General features: G+C 43.9%; 1 long non-coding RNA gene across 2 annotated transcripts; it reads right to left on the bottom strand.

Annotated features, from left to right (window-relative positions):
• Nucleotides 1-894: 894 nt before the first annotated feature.
• On the bottom strand, nt 895-8,990 carry LOC148051319 (uncharacterized). 2 transcript variants are annotated; one of them, XR_015699858.1, is made up of 6 exons: nt 8,869-8,985; nt 8,391-8,457; nt 6,305-6,515; nt 5,158-5,236; nt 4,798-4,877; nt 895-3,305 (listed from the first exon to the last, which is right to left on the bottom strand). It is a non-coding gene; the product is annotated as an uncharacterized LOC148051319 (long non-coding RNA). The 2 variants fall into 2 exon arrangements; XR_015699857.1 differs by lacking the exon at nt 8,391-8,457 and having other exon boundaries at nt 8,869-8,990.
• Nucleotides 8,991-9,394: the final 404 nt, after the last annotated feature.

Below are 9,394 nucleotides of genomic sequence, written 5' to 3'. Positions count from 1 at the left end.
GAAACAAAACAGAATAACAGCAAACTCCTGTTGGCAGTGCAGAGCCCAGGACCTGCAGCTGTGCAGGTCTGAATCCACCTCTTGAGAGGCAATGGACTTTTAGTGTGTCCACCTAAAAAATTATCTATCATCTCCTCTGTTTTTTTCCCAGAAGAGCTGGGACTCCAGTGGCATTTCTGAAGGCTCTCCCTGGGTTATTCTACAGACACTTGTGAGAAGAAGACACTCCTCAAGAAGGAAAGGGCAGATGAGGAGAGGGTCCTTGTTGGTTTGCAGAAGTTCTTTCACCAGCCTAGCCCAAAAAAGTCACCTTGCAATGCAATCCACAAGTGGACTCTGGAAGGTGTCTGAGGACTGCACCAACTGTCTCATCTCCTGGGTGTCAGGGAAAAGAGCATTGCCTGGCATCTTAGAAATAAGACATCTGCACCCCTCAGGAGACCAGAGACAACCTTGTTAAGCTTCACCTCTGAAGGATGACTCTCATATCGTTTCCCATGGGTTGGAGAAATGGTCAAAGTGCTCTGCTGTGACAGGGCAGTGCAGTGGGGATGGGAGGGGGAACGGGTGTATCATGTGGCAACCCTGCCACATTGCCCCATGACTGCTTCCCGAGCCAAAACCATCCCCATCATACAACCCTGGTACAGCACCTCCTCACGCTTAAAAGAAAAAATAAAATAAAAAAAAAAACCCACAACTGCAAAGAGTAGATGTCTTGTGCTATGCATGTGCAATGCAAAATGATAGGAAGAAGACATGAAAGGAGCATTTCACAACCTCACTAGGTAAATATCACCTCCTGTCACCTCCCTGCACAGGACTTCCCTGTACCGTTGTGGCCTCCTTGGTTTGCAATAGAGTGGGCAACATGGATAAAGCATCACATAGACTACAGATTTGTAAAGCATCTGTATCTGCTCTGCGAGCAACACAGATCCTGACACCTAGGATGTCTAGGACCTCTAGGAGCTGAATGACAGACCTCTCCACACCATGCCTGGAGCCAGGGTCTCTACTCTACAGTTTTCTTCTGACGGTTTCCAGTGTTTCTTTGAGCTTGGCTGTTTGCAGCTGTTTCTAGGAGCTTGATAACAGCCATGGACAGAGATGACCGTTTGTTACATTAATCTCACTGTCCTTCGAGGTTGCAAGTGACATCTTCTGCCTCTCCTCCAGATCCACAGGGCACTTTGAGGAGAAATGTAGTTATTTGACAAAACTGAAAACTTGCCATCTTTCAGCATCAGACAGGAGAAAGAGAACAGAGTATATGTGCTACGTATACAGCTATGTTGGATGAAATGCTGGATTAGGACACAGAAAAGTGGCTACTTGAATCTGTTACCTTCATAGCATCACTTTTCCTTTCCATGGATTTATTTCTCATCCTTCTTTTTTCTTTTTAGATGGCAGTTCATCGTGGTGGGGATTATTTCTTGCAAACATATTCGGTGGCATGTTTTATTACAAAACAAGTAAATATTGGTCAGAACAGCAGAAGTGTTTCGCAATAAATAGGCAGGAGACAGAGAAGCCACACTCGTGCCTTGCCCTAATGGTCCTTGCAGCACTTTGGGGAGGAAGATCTAGCCTGCAAAAATTTCACTGGGCTTTACTCAGGCTATGTTCATTGAGGGTTAATTTCACACTTCATTACTTCAAATGCAGCCACACACACCTCACTGTCATCACTATATTAAATGTCTGGGTTCCCCTTGGCATTTGGGATCTGCCTGAAGACCACTGTGTTGTCAAGGTGGACTATGCTTGAGTGTGGGATCTTGTACTTGCTCTGCTTCATCAGGCTGTTTGAGGGACGTGGGAAGGGTTTTACAGAGAAGGCTGACATTTCATATTCGGTTTCAATCCATAGGGAAAATAAAAAGTATGCAGAAAACCCTAGACCAAGACAAGCCCTGTGGAGACCAGCCCTTCTGTGAGCTGGAAGATCTCATTCTTAAGTTGATGGGGGATGTCAACGAGTGCTTTTCCCTGCAAGGGCTGATCAATGAACATGCTTGTGGCAAACAGGCCACTTGATGAGTTGTGCAAAAGGAATCACTGTACCAGGTGAGATCCACTTTCTCCCAGCACATCTCTCTTGTGTCCTGTATGTACACATTAATGTGGAATTTTACCCTTGCTCATAAGCCCATCGTCTGCAGAGATGCCTGATAATATACCTAAATGAGGGCTTGATCATACTCAGATTGCAGTTAGAGGTAGCACATGGCTCCATGATCCTGACTGTGCAGATGAAAGCACAGATAGTGGTGAGCAGGACCCAGAATGGGCCATATCTTCACAAAAAAGTTTCGGGGACCCATGTGGTGCCAGTGCTATGAATAAATAAAACGTGCTTCGCGCTCTCCATCCATCCAGCACCTCTCAACAGCCCAAAATCCCCTTTAAATAGACAGGCAGGAAGGAACGATCCTTTATCTTGCAATGCAGTGAAAGGCAGCATTGTTGGGCCGGATGGTTTCATTACCCCCTTGTGTGCGATTCCGTACACCAGAGCTTATGTTCCAAAAAGTGAAAAATGACCTGTTATGTGTGTGCATGCATGCATACACAGCTTCTCTCCATGCCTCTGCAGCAAGGCACCCAAGCAGGCTTAGTTACATACCTCGTCTAAGGGACAAAGCCCCACTCTGCGGTGCTGCGTTTTTTGGATTGGCTCCGTATTCCCTCGTCTCCACCAGACAATTAGGAACAGGCCTCCAGGAGTGCATTGTGCTCTGAGAAACCCAGAAAAGCCTCTGCCAATCCCCCAGTGACCCTGCGACCCAGAGGTAACATCCATGCTAAGCTGTTTTTAAGACAAACAGAAGGAAATACTTAGGTGTAAAATTACTTGGCAGAAGCCGACCCGTTTCCTTTTTTGACAGGGGCAAAATAAATAGAATAATCATCCATGATCCTGAAAAATCCAGCCACCCACTAAGAGAAAAGGGGGGCTGCATGTTGCTTTCGGATGATACTCTGGGCCCCCTCGAACTGGAGAGGCAGGACTGCCCTAAAATCTCTGCCACGCAGCTGAGTGCACAAAAGGAGCAGGGAATGGGAGCCAGCCAGGTTCCTCTTTCTTCCCCATCATCCTCCTATCAGGAAACTCCTCTCCTCCCTCAAGGGCTCTTCTGCAGGCTGCAGGGCTAGAAGTCCAAGGAAAAGGCCTGGGATACTGTCCAGCTCCCCCAAGATCTTTTGAGGTTGTTTTCAAAGGATTCTGGGCAATTTCAAGTAGCTTCTTCCTTCTCCTCCCTCTTCCCAAACCCAAGTCACATGAAATCAGCAGAGACCTGGTGAGGAAGAAATGCAATGAGAGACTTGGTTGTTCCAAGGGGGCTCTCCATCCATGAACCTACAGCAATGTGAATACAATGCAGGTCACAGGGAACGACACAGCAACAAGCCGTTGGCACCACTCTTTGGCATTTGAGACCTCACTCTGAGCAATGTAGAAGACTAAGGTGAACACCACCCCTCTCAAAGTTTGTTATCTAACCAAAGTTCACCTTCTAAACAAGTCTCGTCAATCAACAGAGGGAGAGAGACATCTCCAGAGGGTGCTTTGCCTATTCTAAGATCTGTACCTAAGACAAGCTAGGCAAATTCCCTCCCTAACATTCAAAACACCTAAACTTGCAGCAAACTCACTCATGAAGCCACAGAGAATACAAGAAGCTGAGGATACCTGAGCAGCCCAGCAAACTTCACTTGTTTGGGAATTGTTGCCACCAATTTGAATTTGCTTGTGGATTTTGTTTTGTTCTAGATGGAAAACAATCAATGTACAGCATAAGATAATATTACACTAGACCATGCTATGTAACGCAGCTAACATCAGGGACCACGGGCAGCAGTCGGCGCTAAGGCACTGCCCAGCCATACAGCAAGGCAATTCATGGCTGTCACAGAGGTAGGACCCATTTGCATCTATTGAGATGTGGTAGGGGAAGGACACCAAAGCACAGGGGTGCACTGTGCTTGGGAGGGAGCACAAAGCCACAACCAGAAAGGAGCATCCCACTCAACTTTTCCGATGTTACTGTTTTGGTTAGGGATGTGTTTTTATGGGCAGATTACCAGTAGAACTGGTAAAACCAGCAAAAAGAGATCTCAGTTAAACTTCAGTTACGATAAAGATTGGCTCAGGCAGGAGAAAATCACATCCCAGACTGAAATGATTACACTGGCCCATAGCCACATGTAGAACAAGGCATAGGCTATCTGCACGAACAATGTAACTCTTAATTCCCTTGTCTTTACTCTTCTCCTAACCAATTCTTTTTTTTCTTTTTCCCCTTGCTTTTACAATACTTAGAGAAAAAGCAATGGCAGGGTGGGGGGAGCTCCTCTGCATAATGTAAACAGGGGGAAACAGTTAATACTTTTGTTTAAGGAAATAATTTCTTTTATTATGCAGCAAACATTCCATCTTCAGATGTTCACTGTATGAATTGCCTCGCTGCTATACCCCATCTTCCCTTTTCATAGTTTTTGGTCTGATGTAAATATGTAACTTGATGTTTCGTCTCTTCTTCCCTCCCCACAAGGCGAAGGAATAAATATTTGAAAGTCAAAGATAGTCATTTTTAAACAGAAAGTATCAGGTACATTTTTAACCATTGGTGTAGATACTCCCACCATCTAATGGTCCTCCAACCTAGTTTTAAATAAAGGCTACAATCAGGAATAGTTTCAGAAGGCTTAGGCATTGCAGCGTGGATGTCCACAACTGCATAAGTCACTCTAAACTCCTTTTCAGGAGAAAAGGAGAGACATACCTACCTTCACCAATTGAGACAACACAGCCCCAGAAGATTTGCAAGCAGGTGACATGAATCGGTCTAGGACTTAGTACTTCTTGGCTGCAAAGGAATTTTAGGCAAACCACTCTAATGTAAATGTTATCATTCCAACAATCTGATATTCAATGCAATTTATCATATATTATTGCTGCTCTAAACATGTGATCTTGCTCAGCGAGCTGAGATTGATTCACATGGGATGCCTCTCTGTTTTGTGTCACAGTGGAGGGTAATATTAAAATTTAGGAAACATTTTTCACTCTGCTAATGTTCTGCATGCCCTGACCACCCCCAGCTCCACTGCTGAGCAAGGTTACTGTCCTTTTTCTTGTCTAAGTACCTTGCAGTACACCTTCATCTCCAGAAAGCTCGACCAGCATCACCCTGGAACAAGTCCACTAGCTCACATTTCAGTTGATCTGGGAAAATAAACAGGGAATAGGGTTGGTCAGAGATCGCCTTATAATAATACAAATGATGATATATATTCATATTTTTTGCTTTTGGCTTTTCAATGAAAGTATAAGTGGATTGGTAAGAAGAAATTGTGGATTTTTTTTTTTTTCCCCCTTATGAAAAAATAAAGTTTCCTTTCCACTTATACCTGGGAAAGTGAAGCTCTTCATTACGTTAACCAACACATTTTGGAAGGACAAATATCATCTGGCTCTTGTCAGATGAGTCAACCCGGAATGAGACCAGTGGGGAAATAATTTAGAGACTTTCTATACACAGTGTCAACTTCAGAAGATTGAATTCACTTGGAGACTTAGGAACCCAAGATGGAAACATCCTGGCTTCCTCGGATGCAAGAAATGTTTCTTGCAAAGTCATACGTGTAACTTTAGGGAAGTGTCTGGGAATTCCCCATGGTGTCACCATCCTGGAGAAAGCTGGTCTAGCAACCAGTAACATCTAACACTAAGGCTTTGAAATAATTTCATCCAAATTTCCATGGTTCTTTTTACGCAGGAAAGAGGGGAAATGCAGTGACCCATGCGCACTCAGAAAAGACACTTAAGACAACCCCAAAGTGCTCCTCACTGGATATCACTCGCTCTGATTTTGATGCCTTTTTTTTTTTTTTTCCTTCATTGCAGAGCTCTTTAAGAAGCAATTCTCTGCTATCAGTCCTGCTCCAGAGGGCCATCTTTTGGCAGGGGATCTGCATCCACACTGAAGACTCAAGCCATTACTGGGAAAAGGCTCCTGGATCCTGAGCTCAAGTGTACTCAAGCCATTAGTGTTCAGTGAGTGAAAAGGTAGAGGATAGAGCCTAGAAAAGCAGAAGCATTGAGAGTAAGAAAGAAGGAAAAGCAGGCAAAAGAGAAATGGGGAAAGGAAAGCGGGAGTGGGAGTGATGCCTCCATTATATACACAGGATCAAGTAAAACATGAAACAGAAAGGTCACCTAGTGAGGTCACCTGTCCCCAGGTAGGACTGGATCTGTCTAACCCATCTCTGGCAGAAGTTTGTCCAAACGTACCATTAAACTCCTTGGCAGAACTGGGAGTAAAATTCCCTCCAGTTTCAAGTAAACGCTCTTGGTCAGGAGCTGAAGTGGCAATTTTTAGCACACTCTCAGCATCTGTTCATTCTACAGCTGGCTTCATGAGAAGACCCACGGGAAATGTCACGTTCCGAGAAGTTAAGTTAGGGCTTCCTCGTGATCATCTCAAGTGCTGCTCTTGACAGACCTAGAGTCATGATTTCATACGCATTTAGGGCTCATCATTAGCATCAAAATCTGTATTTCAACATCAGTTTTTCTCTCTTAGACAAAACATTTGACAGTTTTGACAGAGCAGGAGAGAAAAGGAAATTGCATTGCTGAGGAATATGGAGATAGAGTTATGATGCACTGCCAAAGCAGATACTTTCCTCCTACCCCCTCCAGAAGACACTTTATACTTGAGCAATTGCAAGCTGGCCTACTTGTGCATATACAATCTGATGCAGTCCTGCATCGTTTTATCACATACCTTTCTCCCCCTGAATCCTAGCCCCACTTAGTGCAACAAATGAACAGTGTGCAGGTAACAGCTCTTCTAAGGTATGATTCGGTTGCCTGCACCCAGGCAGCTTGTACCATTTGAGGGTGCATAAGGTTGTTGGGTATCACATAAGATTTGAGAGACTCATGCCTTTCTAGTGCAGCATTTGGAGGCTGTCAGTGGGACAACTCTACAGCATCGCAAATGCAGCTAGTAACTTGCACATAGACAACAAAATTAATCCTTCATGTTAAGATGAAGTCTAAAAAAATAAAAGTTTTTAGACATTTTAAAGACCGAGTTGATGGATTCTACAGGGAAAAAACAACAAAAACAGCTGAAGGGTGCAGAAAGAGTCCACTAACATATGAATGCCACTGCAGGGATTGAACTCCAAGTCCCAGTGGTTTTTAAAAATAGATTATCCAAACACCTGTGAGGCCTCTTACAGACAGATGGTCCTGGCTCCAGAAGAGAGGTTATGCCAAGTGACCTCTCAGAGACCTTACCAGGCATATTTTTGCAATTCCTACAGCAGGTTTGTACTCCAACCCTGATGAGATATAGGAATGCCAATGTGATGTCACAGGACAGAACCTCTGTATTTCTTGGAGTTACTTTGTTAAATTGGAGAAACACTGACATCAGAAATGAAACAAAAGCTGTGTTAAAAGCAGATTGGCAAGATTGCAGTGTCAACCACCCAAACAATAGGAAATGCCAAAATTTAGGCTGCCTTTTTCTTTCCTGGACTAAACTACTCCTTCCTCTCCTTGGTCATCATGGACAATGTTTTATTACTCCAATGGCTTTTCTTTCATTTCTCTTTCCATCTCTTTGAAAGGACACTGACCCCTCAAGACACAATACGTCAACTAATACATCTTCTACTACCAGAGTGGAAAGTTGCTTGTGCGTCTTATATGGTATTAGTTTGTTTATGCATCCTGGGATAGTACAACAGCAGAACGTTCCTGACTCATATTCACAATGTGACTCATCGCAAACCCCAGATCCTTCCCCTTCTGCTGTCCCTAGCCAGCCTCCCTCCATCCTTTTTAGGCTGGTTAACCTCACCTAAGTATGGGCATTTATCTTTGTGCCCATGGATTGCAACGTATTTTTCCAGGCTACTTCTCCAGTTTGTGGAGTTTGCTTTGGACTCCCTTCCAGTCTGCTGGCAGGCCCTTTCCTCTCCAGCCCTGGCCAATGCCACCTGCACACCTGATACACAAAGTCTGTATTTCTTTATGCAGGTCACCAATGGAGATATCAAGTCGCCTCCGAGCCCTGGGGAACACAGCTCTACAAAGCCTTCTGCTTTAGCAGCAAACAACCCATGAATTTGTTCTTGCACACATTTCTGCTACTTCATCCACCAGAACTGCTGACACTAGTGGCTGTCCTCTTCTCTTTGCACCAACAAGAAAAGGGGATGGGATACGTAGCCAAGGGATGTCTGAAGAGCTAGTGAAGGCATGAAAGGATGACACTGAGTGGCTTCGGCAGGGAAAGGTGTTCCAAGTTAAAACACTTCCCTGTGACCATGATAGCATCCATCACAAGATGGCAACAAACCTGTTTCACAGCACTATCAAACTATATCTTCAGAAGGCTTCTTAGTTAACTAAGGCGAGCTGGTTTACTGTGGGAATAGCAAACAATACTTTTGTAAGACAAAGACCAACACAACTTACTGCCCAAATTTCAAGATGAAGCAGTGTTCAGATTTAAAAAAAAAAAAAAAACAAGACACAAACAAAAAAAACCCAAAAAAGTCAACAAAAAAACCCCACTGCACACAGTATTTCAGAATTCAAAGCAAACATTCCCCTTCTATTTTTTTTTCCCCTCACAAGTAACTAAACTGTTCCAGCTAAAAAATTTAAAAGAGAAAAAAAAAAACCCACCCCCAAATAGGAAAACCACCACCACCACCACCACCTTCAGACCCTCTCCCAGAAGGCGGAAAACAGGGAGGAGAAAAAAAAAAAAAAAAGGGAACTAAAATGAAGTAACACCAGTAGGCTAGCATATAGCAAGATTTCCTACTTACTAGCTATGCTGAAGTTTCTAAAAACAGAAACTATCCTGAGCAAACTGAATAATACACAACAGAACTAATTCTACCTGGAGAACAAGGTGACTACAAGAGAGAGCAGCCTACCAAAGCATAACTGGGCTACAGTAATAAATGCACTGAGCTTCCCAGCCAAATTAAATCAGTTTTTCCCTGTATAGACTCATTAAATCCCAGGTGGTATACATTTAACCCTCTCAGTAATAACTACTGGGGCCAAATTACCTCATGGTATAAATCAGGCAATGGTGTAGATGGTGTACACCTGATGATGTAAATGTCTGGGAGCTGCAACTAGGTAAGGGCAGGCTTATTTGCTTCCCCACACTCAGGTACACGTTGAGCAGTGTTTTCTCCAATATGAAGCCCATTGAATCAACTAATTTTTTTCAGCGGTTTCAACCGGGGCTTGGGTATAGCTGCCATGCAGTGGGAACAGCCCTTTGGGGTGAGTTAGCAAAAGTTCAACTTAAAGTAAATGTCAAGATATCGAATCACCTTG

Source organism: Nipponia nippon, unplaced genomic scaffold (assembly GCF_047370975.1).
Source record: "Nipponia nippon isolate SJK-2023a ecotype South Korea unplaced genomic scaffold, ASM4737097v1 scaffold_6, whole genome shotgun sequence".
NCBI classification, from domain to species: Eukaryota; Metazoa; Chordata; class Aves; order Pelecaniformes; family Threskiornithidae; genus Nipponia; species Nipponia nippon.
The sequence above is the reverse complement of the archived record's forward strand: the minus strand, read 5'-3'. Positions and strand labels throughout refer to the sequence as shown.